The 13019-nt window shown below is 40.0% G+C and overlaps 1 long non-coding RNA gene across 2 annotated transcripts in view; it reads left to right on the forward strand.

The window, feature by feature from the left end:
* The first annotated feature begins 643 nt into the window (after positions 1–643).
* The window catches only part of LOC109300646, a 99632-nt gene continuing 87256 nt past the window's right edge, over positions 644–13019 (forward strand). The window contains exons 1-3 of one of the 2 annotated variants that reach the window (XR_002098286.1): positions 644–729; positions 2285–2381; positions 2533–2565. This is a non-coding gene — a long non-coding RNA (uncharacterized LOC109300646). The remainder of the gene's footprint in view (positions 730–2284; positions 2382–2532; positions 2566–13019) is intronic. The other variant, XR_002098287.1, reaches the window with a different exon arrangement.

Consider the following 13019-nt stretch of genomic DNA (forward strand, 5'->3'; position numbering starts at 1 on the left):
ATCTTTTTTTTTCATTCTGCCTTTCAAAAACAGGACATGTATTATATTCTATGGTGTGTTCTATGTGAAAAAATATGGTTATAACTGCATCACCAGTTCACGTACTCTGTGATATGTCATCATGGAATCCTTTGACATACTGTTTTATGAGGCAACAGATTCTTTTTTAATGGTACCATTAATTCTTACTATGTCTTATCTTCCTTCTTTCTGTATTCCATTATGGCATTGTTTCCATGACGTAGATGTTTCAGTTTTCTGGCATTTCAAACTAAACTGTCTAATGAGGTAATTCTATACTACCAGGACTTTATAGCAACATTGTTTGTTTATTTTGTGCTTTACGATCATGTTACCCTCGTGATCTATATAATTATTGACATATTAAGATAATTTTAGGTAATAGAAGCAAAGTACAGATTTATTTGCAGAAAATATGGAGCATTATCCTTCATACTTCGGCTGACTGTAAAATACTTTTATGTGGTTATTTCTTAGCTGCATTAATTCTATTTCAGTTTCAGATTTTCTGGATATAAGAGGTAACCTCTACAAAAGATAAAATTATGTCTTATTTTTAAAATAAATTTTCATACTTCTGGGACAGAGGTTTGTGTTTCAGTCGCATTTAATTATTTTTTCTTTTAAAACAGATGACATAGAAAAAGAAAATATTATGGACCGGAGAGGACTCCAGAAAGAAAAGAATATCAGCTCTACACAAAAAATGTGAGTGAGGGAGAAATCATTTTAATGCTGTATTAGAGTGGGTGACTTAGGTTCATTTGCAGGATCTTAGTTTTCTAGAGTAGGGGATTCTTGTTGGCTTCATTGCACACAGCAGGAAGAAAAATAGCGTAACATGCTTATTTGTACTATTATGTTGTTTCCTAACCCAGGAACCATATAAGACACAAACCAATCCCTCTTTCTGTGAAGACTTTGAAGAGTTTGCAGCATAGCTGCTTTGAGTGAAGTCACTCCAAATACAACAACGACAACAACAACAATAAAATACAGATAGAAATCAAGCAACTGGAGACAATAAAGGCTTTAAAAAAATCTGAAAACTTTATACAGCGTAACATATCTCCTGGTAGTATTAAAATAGTTCCATGATTCCAGTCCATTTTTCTCCTTTCTTTTATGAAAGATGTATCTGATAGAAAATTAAACTATAGATGATGACCAATCATATACAATACATACTGTATATTACTGTTATACTAACCAACTGGAATTTTCCCAAAAGTCTTAGTACATTTGATAAATCAGGTTGAAGCAATAAATGTACAGTCCTAGATGCAAATGCTCTTCGCTAGATGCAAATGAAAATATGATAAAGCAAAGGTTACACAAGAAAAAAAGCCAGGAATAAAGTTTATGATCCATCCCAGTTTGCTTTTATCAACCCAACTTGAAGTAAATACATTGAATTTGAATGATGTAGTCAGCACTGAAGTAAACGAAGCATATGACAATGAAAATGAAAACAATGTTTAAAACTTTAAAAATGTTATTTCTGATAAGAAAGTATTCTGTACAGTATGTAGCGCAAGTGTATCTATACTGTGCCATTCAGGCAAAAAACATCTCAAAATGCTTTACAAATTTAAATGAATATTTGCAGTGTAAATTATAAATTGTAACAGGGGAAGAGAGAGATATAGAGGAAAAGGCCAGTAAGAAAAATACTGTATATTTTAATTCAGGTATGAAAATAAATAATTAATGAAGAGGAGAGATACAGAAAAGCTATTCTAGATAGGAGGAGTTATTGTGAAAGATAGTTTTTGCACCTACTGCAGTGAAAATGAGATGTGTTCCTAACTCACGTAAGTTAAATTAAAACGAAGTAGATTTATATCCATTTCAGTGATATTTAACTAAGTTGAAATTAAATCACAGCTATAGTTAAGCCATTACAAATCTGTATGCCAGCAAGCCCTAAATCTCTCTTTCACTCAGTACATCACATGTAAAATGAAGATGGTAATACTTCCTTGTTCCCATGCTTTATCTATCTTTTATATTTAATCAAAAACTCTAGGAAAGAGGCTGTCTTTTACGGTGTGTTTGTACAGTACTTGTCAGAGTGGTGCTTCAGTCTCACTTTAAGGCCTGTAGGTACTACTGCAATAAAAATACTAATAATTTAAGGAAAATAAAGAATATTTTAGCATGTATTTCATTTTAAAATTAATTCTGCTGTTTAACTTAAATGAAACAATGCTCTGCAATGCTGTGTTTTTCCCACTTCTTCTCACTTGCTTCCTTATTTAAGGTAATTTGGACTCCAGAGCCCTGTGGTCTTCCTGCTGATTGAAAACCATTTTTTTATTCATATCAAGAGGTCTGCTTTGGGTGGAACTTATCTGAGGGTAAGTTGTCTGGAGGCCATTATGTCTCCTACAGTTTTTACTATTTTTTCTAAGGGAGGCAGTGCTCTGTGTGTGTCTCTGTGTGAGGGAGGGATAGAACATTGCCTAGAGGGTATGGTCATCATAGTGTATAACTATTCCTTATTTTTAGTTGGAGTCTTCTGAATATCAGATCCCACTACAGGTAGGTGCACTGACCTCTTAGGTTTTGAATTTGCTCTTCTCTGGCAGCTGCAAGACTGAAACTTTGAAGGGGCACCCCCTCCTGTTCCATGTAAAACTCTTTGAATCGCCCCTGATGTGCTTCTGAGGCTCCCTGCTTGTAGGTAAGGTTCTTTGAAGATGAATACTCCATCATAAGGAAAACATGAAACAAAACGTACTCCCTTATGTCACAGAGTGCTGTAGATGTCTCAAAGATCTTCAGTAAAATGGTTGCTCTTTGGTGGGTGGGAGAACATAGACTGGTTCATCAACCTGCAAAAGCACCAGAATAAAATTATATCCTGAACATACATTTGGCAAAAGAAAAGCATTCAGAGTCCTCAAAATATTCAGCTATAGCAATACCTAATTCAAGGGAACTTATATAGAACTTACTTAACTAAATGCTTTCCCACCCCCACCTCCTCTTTTTTATCACAAAGCTCACTGCATTGTTTAGTGATGTGGCACCCAATCCTGCCCTCTTTCGTGGGTCCAAATGATTTTTACCAAGATGGAACCATTATGGCTATGTGGTAAAGATAGGAGGAGTAATTTGGGGAGACCGTACAGGGATGTATAAAACCAGTGGATTACCTATGGAATTCCCTAGTTACCAAATTTAACAGCTGTCAGAAACAAAGCAAGGTTGTTGAACAACCACCCCATGGATCCACTTCCTGTTGATTCTCCACACTGGAGGGTATGGGCATAAGTTTTGCAAAACGTACTTCAGTTGTGAGTTTGGAATAAATGCCAGGAAACTAAATCAGCAGCTGCTCCTTGTCCTGTTGCTGTGGCATGTTCTTCTTTGTCCCCATGGAAAGTCTTAACAACCAAGTGAACTACTAAGACCAGGGGTTCTCAAATTGTGGGTTGTGACCCCCTGGGGTGTTGCAAGCAACTTAAAAGGGGGCTGCAAACTTCCCAGGGGGTATATGTGGCGGCATGGGGAAGTGATGTGTGGTGGTGGCACAGAGTGGTGGGTGGTAGTGGTGGCTGCCAGATGTGAGCTCCCCGTCCCCCATCGCCGCTATCCAGCACTTGGGGTCATAGTATCACAAAGTTTGAGAACCCCTGACTTAGACCATATGTTACAATAAGGATTTTGTTTTATATAATTAGCATGTACAGTCTGACAGAAGGTAGGGCAGGGTGGAACCTTAGGGCATTTCTACACATGGTCTGGGAGTGGGAGGAGAGGGTGCTTTAATTAGAGCGGCTCTCAGAGTGGCTTTAATTAAAGTTCCTAGAACGTCTTGTGTATCAGTGTCCCTGCACTTAAAAATAGTGGTGGGGGTGCTTTAACTATTGCTTGTTTGATAAGCTTTAGTTAAAGGGACCCAGCCACCTTTTTTAAGGACAGAGATGCTGATATGCAAGATGCTGGAGTCTGCTGGAGCATGTTAATTACCACCCCCCAGCAGACTCGATTAATCAAGCCTGCTCTGACACATTGTAGTTAGGTATAATGCAACACATGTGTAGGTGCCCTTAAAGATTAACTGGTTCAGAGTGGCATGAGTTTTGTAGGCAACAAGCTACTTCATCAGATACTAGCATGGTCATGAATGCTTATGACTGAACTAGTTAATCTCTAAGGCTAAGTATACATGCTGAAAAAGTTCCTGGAGGAAGTGCTTTATTGTGCTTTACTTAAAGTGCTATTAGTTAGAGCGGAAGCAAACCAAACACTGTTTGGTGAGGGGCTTGAAGCCTGCCTCCACTGGCTAATGGGGGTGCTCCCAAATGCCTCCCAGGAGGCTGCCAGATTGATCCCTCTCCCAAGCTCCAACCCCCACCAGCTAGTGATGGTCAGCAGTGGCTGGGAGGGGAGACCTTGGACCCCTCTCCCCGCAGCTCCTCACCCAGGGTGTGCTATGGTGTCGCTTAGCAGGGGCTGCTTTATGGGGGAGAGACCCTGAAGCCCTTTTCCTGTAGCCCCCTGGTCAGGCTGCAGTGCACCACCCTTTTTCCCCCATTCTCATCCCCTTCCCTACCAGGCTGTGCGCCAGGTTCTGAACAGAGTCTGTCACTGACTAGGGTCACTGACAACCAAGGGGCTGAGGCTGGCCCAGCACTTGGACAGAGGAGAGAGCTCTGCCTGAGGCTAGAGTACAGCCCTGCACAGTGCTGATCATACTCTAAGTTAACCCTCAATGGGATCTGGCACAGACATTTGATAAAGCACCCCAACAAAAAATGCTTTAGGTTAGTACGCATCCACCCAGGGTTAACTCAGAGTGGGATCTACCATTTTTGAAGTGCTCTAAGAGCTGTGAATGTCTGTTCAGTTATGGCTTTAGAGCACTTTGTTTGTTTAACATGTGATGTGTAATGTTTGTACCTAGCCTAAGGTGCCACTCTGACCTACCTTCTGCTTGACTTCAGACTAATACAGCTAACCACCTCCATGCACTATAGTCTGAGGAAGTGAAGAGTCCCTGCATCTTAAAAGGCTAGGTTTTATGTCCCTTACTCAGTCTTCATGTGGTAGCTATTCTGTCCAACTATATGTGTTTGATGGGTTTAGCACCAACATGCCATCAAATTTTAGTTCCTCTGGTGTGGTGAATGTGTAACCAAGAAGTCATCATTATTATCTGTTGAATCTTACCATGTTGAATGAATAGGTGGCTTTATATAGGAAAAAAAAAAATTAATTGCTATGCAGATTTGGCTAAATTAATCATGCCTCATCTAGAGGCAATAGATGATAGTAGAACTGGATGTAGGAAAATAAAGAAAAGAGAAACAGAAAGAGACAAAGTAAAAATGCAGATTGCAGCTAATGCACAGTGATACTACCATTCTTTAGTTTACTTGGTACCTTGTAGGGTTAACTTCCCCTACGTAATTCTAAAGATACCTTGTTGGTTACAAAATAAAATGGTCAGAGAGACACCTCTGTGTTCCTGCTTCCATATTTTACTATTAGGGACTCAAAGGGTAATAATAGTTAGTTCTAGAAATGGGAAGAGACCTTTTCTCCTTCCATAAAAATTCTGGTAATTTTGGAAAGTTCAGGATTTGTCTACTTTAGGCAGACTCTAATATGTACATATTTCTGTTTGTTTGCAAGACCTTATCATAAAAGCAGGAATAAAAGGCTCTTTCTAGTTTCTTTTTTAAACTATAATAATGATCAGACTGCCTCATAAAATGTACCTTCAGAGGCAGTTACTGCCTGTGGCATCATAAAATGGAATCCTTAGCAGTCCTCTCCTGGTAACTACTACATGTGGATGAACTGCAGGTTTTTATTGCTGGGAAACCCCCAAAAGAAGCATTTACTAATCCATCAAAGTAGACTCCTAGTGAAGAACACACACATCTAAGCAATTACCACTGTTTGTGTAATTCATCTTTGATTTAAAAAAATAAGTAAAGTCATGTGCAATTTAAGTATGACCCACAAGCTTCTAGCAATTGGAAAATGTGGTCCTTGTGTTTCAAAAGTCACTGCACCTGATACACAGTTAAAGTCAATATGAATTGCAAGGGGTAAATAGTACAAGCAAGTAAAATCTGAGTTATTTATTCTTAAATCAGAAATGGAATAGTTGTAAAAAATCATGTAATTTTGCTTTCTCTAACCTGTTCAGAGAAGCAAGATGAGCCTCCAGAATATTTAAAAGCTTGCAAATATTTACATTTTAAAGTACAAGTTATTTTTTAAACATGATTTGTATTCAAATTATTAGTCCAATCAACAAATAAAGCAAGTGTCCCAATTCCTATTTGTTACAGAAAAATGGATGTGTCTACATATGCATTTAAGTGTGCCTAAATTTAATGCGCATTAGCTTAATGCGCATTAAACAGGTTTAGGCAGGCATCTACATGTGCAGGCATTAAAGCACATTAACTTTGTATGTGGACTGACTTGGGATTAAAGCTGGTCCCAAGTCAGTCAACACACACAGTGCTAACGCACATTAAACTTCTACATGTTTGTTAATGTGCTTTAACTATCATGCCTAAATCTGATACCTTCATTTGCAAATATCAGTTTTAGGCATAAGTAGCCTAAATTTGCCATTTTAATGCATATTAAGGGTGCGCACGTGTAGATGTGCACCCTTAATGTGCATTAACTTAGGATAATGCTCATTAAAGCATTACATGTACATGTACCCAGTATCACTTTTCTCCAAATGATAGGCATGGTTGTCGTATTTTTATCTTAATCTACAAATCTTTCTGTCTAATACTAGAATATTGATGCTTGTAATAATTGGTTCTTTATTGGTATTTTGTGTTTTTTCTGCAATGTTTTGACTTTCTTCACGGAGTCCTTTTTCATTCTATTCCTGCATGATCAAGTGCTTACAAATGTTACTAATTCTGGTGGAGCTGTGAGGTTGTAAGGAAGAGGCAGTATTTTGATTTGTTGTGCAAGACATGTCCTGTGTTTGGTATCTCTCTATTTATCTTTTCTAGTAAAAATATCTCAGTTGTTACTGGCTATATTTAGCAAGTGAACTCAATCTCTCTCCTCTATCTGTTATTTTCTATCTGTCCCTAGCTTCAAGGGCTGGTGGCACACACTACAGTGGATAAATGCAAGCAAATCTAATAAAGTCTTTCTAGTAAACACATTTATCTGGTATCATACTTTATTTTAACTCTTAATGCAACTGGATAATCACTTCTCCATTATTATAATTGGATTTGGAAGTTAATTTCTGCAATTTCATTACACCTATAGCATTTCTATAGGCTTACTTAGAGTACTTAATCCTGTAATTTCTACTGGAACTATATTTTATTTCTACTGTATGTTCACTTTTTGTCCTGTGATTCCTCAGTGCATTTACTAATTGCACTTGTCCTCACTGGAAGTATAAACAAAAAAGTATAATAAAATTTAAACACCTCCTTCTGGATCAGGCTAATGGGGTGTAAATAGCACTCAGTCTTGTAATATTTTAATATAAGACGTACAAAGCAACATTTCATCACTGAAGTCACTGTATAACAATGCATTTTATATTGATGGTAGATAAAGAATAGCTGTTTCCAGATTTTTAGATTTGATAATTTATAGATATATTCATGCAACTTTAATATTCTCTAGCTATTAAATTATGGCACTGTAGTGGCTTTTAAAATATTCATTTTAACCAGATCTTTTTGATAAACATCAGATAGAGAGATTCTAGTAAAGTCTGCATGACAGAGACTTAAAGTATTAATATTTTAAGATCTCCATGTTTAAGTTTTGGAAATCCTATTTCTAAAAATGGGATCTTTTTTCATTGATATGTTATTGAAAACTTGTTCCCTTTTTAATTGAAAATTTTAACTTGAAATTTGACAACATTCCCTCAATATTATGTGCATTTTTTATCTACAATAAATTGTTAAATGTAAAAAAATCCTCTTGCCCCTCATACCCAAAGCTAGAAAATGTCTCCATTTTAGTTCAATTATTTTCAGTCAATTACATTTTGAAATATTCACAATATATGATACTTCAGTGTTATCACTGTTTTAAGTTTGCAATTGATGACTATCATTAACTCATTCCAATATTAAACTACATCTTAATCATTGTGGGATTTTTTTTTAGGATTCTTTTTATTTTCTGCATGGTTGCCACTTCTTTGATTAAAGGTTTTTTTGCTCAGATACTGTGTATCTCTCTTTTAAAGAGTTATAATTAATGGAATGTCTCCAACCTACCATTTTAGGGGTAAATTTTGGGAAGACAGTGAGGTGGGGTTACTTCTTGAACTCAGAAGTGTTGTTGATTTCTCCTAGTCAGGTTTCAGATGTAAGGTTGAGTATAGAAGTGATACTGAAGATCTTCTCCTAATGTTATCTAGAGACATCATGTGTAAAGAGGAAAATATTCATTCTGCCTTGTAAGTTCTAACTAAAAAGTTTTGCTGACTCTCCAGATGGACTAAGCTTGCTTTGGATTACATAGAAGGAATATAAGAGAACAGGGATTGTTATAATGGATTAGAATAGCAATCTGTCTACAATAGTAACTTGCTTCTGACAGTAGCTGGTACCAGATGCTTCAGAAGGAGGTGTAAACTCCTCATACTAGATTGCAGCGTACTAGAAGCAGGGGTATTATTTCTAACCCCATGCAGTTAATGTCTTAAAAGCATGAAACTTATATCCCTTAGACATATTTGTCCTATACATTTGTCCTATATAGTATACATGCCAATATTTTTATTATTCAAGTAAATTTCTATTTTTTTGGCTCTTCTCCGCCTTGATATCATGTGGCAATAAATTCCACAGGATAATAGGTACAGTACATGCTCAGTTACCTGCACCGCAGTTATCTGAATTCTTGGCTATCAAAATGGCAACCTTTTTATAGTGTTAAATGATGTTGTATCCACGATGGCCCAGGAAATACGCAAGAGGCAAGGACTGTTGTGGGTAATACTTTTCACAGACCCAACTGCATGGCTGGAATTGACTTAGACAAGCTTTCAAATGCAATGCATTCTTGTTCAGCTCACTTTTTTATACTAGCTTAACAGTTATTGTGCTCCAGACCATTTTCCTTTTAAGCTCAGTGGTATAACAGGGGGGAGGGGTGATAGGGGCAACTGCACTGGCACCAATGTGTGGGGCGGGAGGGGAGAGAGATGAAAAAAAGTGGCTGTTGTTGGTAACCTAGCATTTGTCATCGCAAACCGGAAGTTACTACTTCCACTTAGCCCCAGGCACCCAGCTGCATCCTTACACTGATGTTTAAGCTTAAATTAAACATCTCTAATGAAGTTACCTGTAGCTGTTCACTTAAATGGATTCACTTTTGTGAATGGGTTTTCAGTAGATGCTTTCTAGAGGGGTAACTAACTGATGGATGGATCGGACTGTCAGTGAAATTCACCTGGAATGATAAGGATTAAATAGAAGATATCAGCTTTCTTTTCTTCTTTTGCAAGGTTGATTGCAAGGAAGTATGGGTTGGGTGAATGGACTGTAAGAGGATGGAAAACTGGCTGGATCATCAGGCTCAGAGTGTAGTAGTCAATGGCTCGATGTCTAATTGGCAGCCAGTATCAAGTGGAGTGCCCGAGGGATCAGCTTTGTAGCTGCTTTTGTTCAATATCTGCATCAATGACCTGGAAGATGGCATAGAGTGCACCCTCAGCAAGTTTGCAGATGACACCAAGCTGCGAGGAGTAGTAGTTATGCAGGAAGGTAGGGCTAGGTTTAAGAGACCTTGACAAATTGGAGGATTGGACCAAAAGAAATCTCATGAGATTAAATAAAGACAAGTGCAAAGTCCTGCACTTAGAATGGAATAATCCCATACACCGATAAAGGCTGTGGACTGGCTGGTTGGGCAGCAGCTCTGCAGAAAAGAACCTGGAGGTTACAATGGGCAGTAAGCTGAATAGGAGCCAACAGTGTGTCCCTGTTGCCAAGAAGGCTAATGGAATACTGGGCTGCTTTGGTAGGAACATTGCCAGCAGGTCAAGGGAAGTAATTATTCCCCTCTATTCAGCACTGGTGAGGCCACATCTGACGTACTGTGTCCAGTTTCGGGCCCCCCACTGTAGAAAGGATGTGAGGAGAGGCTGAGACAACTGGGCTTAGTCTAGAGAAGAGAAGACTGGGGGGATTTAATAGCCCTGATTGTGTGAAAAATGTATCTTCTGTCTGTGCCCTGAAGTTCTTTTGTGGATTGAATTCTTCATCCTTCTGTTCTACTCAGTTCCTTCCCAACATGATACAGGTTTCCTGGAATATTGCTTTAGGACACGTAGTTCTGATGTGGACCTACATTACAACGTCCTTGAACATTGTATGCATAAGAATTTCTGCATCTCATTGAGCTTCTAGGCTCAAGATAAAATACCTGAACTCCCTGTACTTAAGTTAGAAGATCAAGAGCTGCTTGCACTGAGTGCAGACATTTACTACAGCACAGCACAGTACAGTACAGTACAGTACAATACTTGGCCAAAGGGATAGTACAATTTTTCACTCTTCAGTAAACTGGATAGCTTCTATACTTGTTAGACAGTTGTTTTTACTTTAACTGCTTACTCCTAACTCTTTAATGAGTGATTAGTTGCTTGTTCTGCTTCTGATTGATTACTGGGTTTACTTCAGACTTTTCGTCCAAATTTGTCTACTAGATATTTATTGAGAAATCTGGTGACTTCATCGCCTATTTCCAGCTCATTTTAAACCCCTTTTAATCTGTGTTTAAACCCCTTTTAATCTGTGTTGTCTCTGTCACTGGTCTGTCACTGCTCTGACCACCAGTTGGTTTTTTGCCTATGGAAACTCATGCCTTTCTGAACCAGTTGGTCTCTATGGCCAGATCCAGATGTGCAGGCATGTGCGGTTTGTGGCTCTGCACACCTCTTTGCCATGCCACAAACCACGCATGTTGCATGTTAAACTGTGCCCCGCACTGCTGACTTACAGTACTGGGGCAACATTTCCTGCCAGGATTTTCCAGTAGCAAAAAAAAAGCTTCTCAAAAAAATGTGGCACAAAGCAAGTCAAAGTGCAGTGTGCCAGGCCAAAGGTGGAGATAGGGAGCAGGCAGCCCAGGGATGCCTGCCCCCTTTCTCCATGCTGCATGGCCCCCATGCTGAGGCACCCTGTGCCTCAGCCAGCTGCTCCCAAGCTGGCTGGGGTGCAGTGTGCCTCAAGACAGGGGAGTATGCAGCCCTGGAATAGCTGCTCCCCTGTCTCCATGTGCCTCAGCATGGAGGCTCAGCTGTGGAGCTCCTAGGCTGAGGCCCATGGAGCCCCCATCTCCAGGCTGCTCTATGGCTGGCTGCAGTGCAGTGTGCCTCCTCAGTGGAGCCCTAGCCCTGTGGCACATGGAGACAGGGGAGCAGCCAGCCCAGGGCTGCCTGCTCCTCTGTCTTGAGGCATCCTGATCTGCAGCCAGCTGGGGAATGGCAGGCTGGTGCTCAGGATGCTTCAGTGTGTGGGCTCCACAGTGCATGGAGATGAGGGAATAGGTAGCCCTGGGTTGGCTTCTCCCCTGTCTCCGTGTGCCACTCTCTGGCTGGCTGGGTCATAGAGTGCCTCAGTGTGGGGGCTGGCTAGCACCATACTGAGGCAACCTGTGCCCCAGCCAGCCCCCCTGCAGCACATGAAGCAGCAAGACAATGCACCCCACTGCAAACCGCATGAGCAGGGGCATGCTGCTGCAAATGCACTCCCTTGCTCATGTGGATGCAGCTTGTGGTGCCACCCTGCCCTACCCTTCTGCTTGATCTACAGGCTACCACAGATAATAACTAATTACACTCACTAGCTATCAAGAGTTGCTTCTTCATGAAATTTGTGTTTTATATATGATCTATATAAGTCCTGCGTCTATCAGTGCTGTGCGAAGCTTCAGTCCCTGATTTGATTCAGCAGAGATTCGGCCCGATTCAGTGGCTGAATCTCTGAATCCACATTGAATCAGAGGACCCTTCAATCCCTCTGCTCTCTGAATTAAATCGGAACCCTCCAAATCGATTAGTAGAGATTCGGATGGATTTGGTGATTCAGATGTTGATACAGCTTTAAATCTGTTTTTTCGATATACCTCTATTTTTCTATATACCTCTATTTTTCCACTCCTTAGTCTGTGGTTTTGTAGGTGTTAATCGTTGCTCATTAACTCGTTATCCTCGCTAGCTACTGTGTATTGAGCTGATCCCTGAGTGAATCATGATTGATTGGTAATGCAGTAAGGAGTGGAAAGAATCAGTACAGAGCTGGGAACTGCTTCTGTCCCAAGACAGAGACAGTCAGTTGCACAAGCACCCATGTCACGAGTTTTGCCTGTCAGCAGCTAGGGGTGCAGGGCCCCAGAACCCAGAACACCTGCACCTATCTCCTTGAAAGCTGGCAGGCTTTGTGGCCTCAGCAGGAGCTAGCAGGCCTGCAGCTTTCACCCTGCTGCAACTTAACACACACAAGTGTCACCCATGTCATGAGTTTTGCTTGTCCGGAACTTGAGGTGCAGTTTCCCTCAAACCCCTGCACCTATCTCCTTGAAACTTTACAGGCTTTGTGGCCTCAGCAGGGGCTAGCATGCCTGCAGTTTTGATCCCACTGTGACTTAACACACACACAAAAGACAACAAAGTTATAGATATTTCATTGATTCCCCATTATACCCTATGGCTGAATCACTGAATCTTTTCCGAATCTTTTCTGAATGTATTTGGAAACTCCAAATCAATATGTAAAGCCTAAAGCTTCCAGAGATTTGATTTGGATTCATAGATTCAGCCTCCAAATCATCCGAATAATCTCCAAATCCGAATCCTGATCCGAAGCTTTGCATAGCCCTAATACACACACACGCGCGTGCGCGCGCGCGCACACACACACACACACACACATGCACGTGTGTGTGTGTGTGTGTATACACATATGTGTATGTGTGTATATGTGTGTATATATCTCTTTGGTTAGTGTGTGTGT

Source organism: Gavialis gangeticus, unplaced genomic scaffold, assembly GCF_001723915.1.
Source record: "Gavialis gangeticus isolate Ggan-Ray unplaced genomic scaffold, GavGan_comp1, whole genome shotgun sequence".
NCBI classification, from domain to species: Eukaryota; Metazoa; Chordata; order Crocodylia; family Gavialidae; genus Gavialis; species Gavialis gangeticus.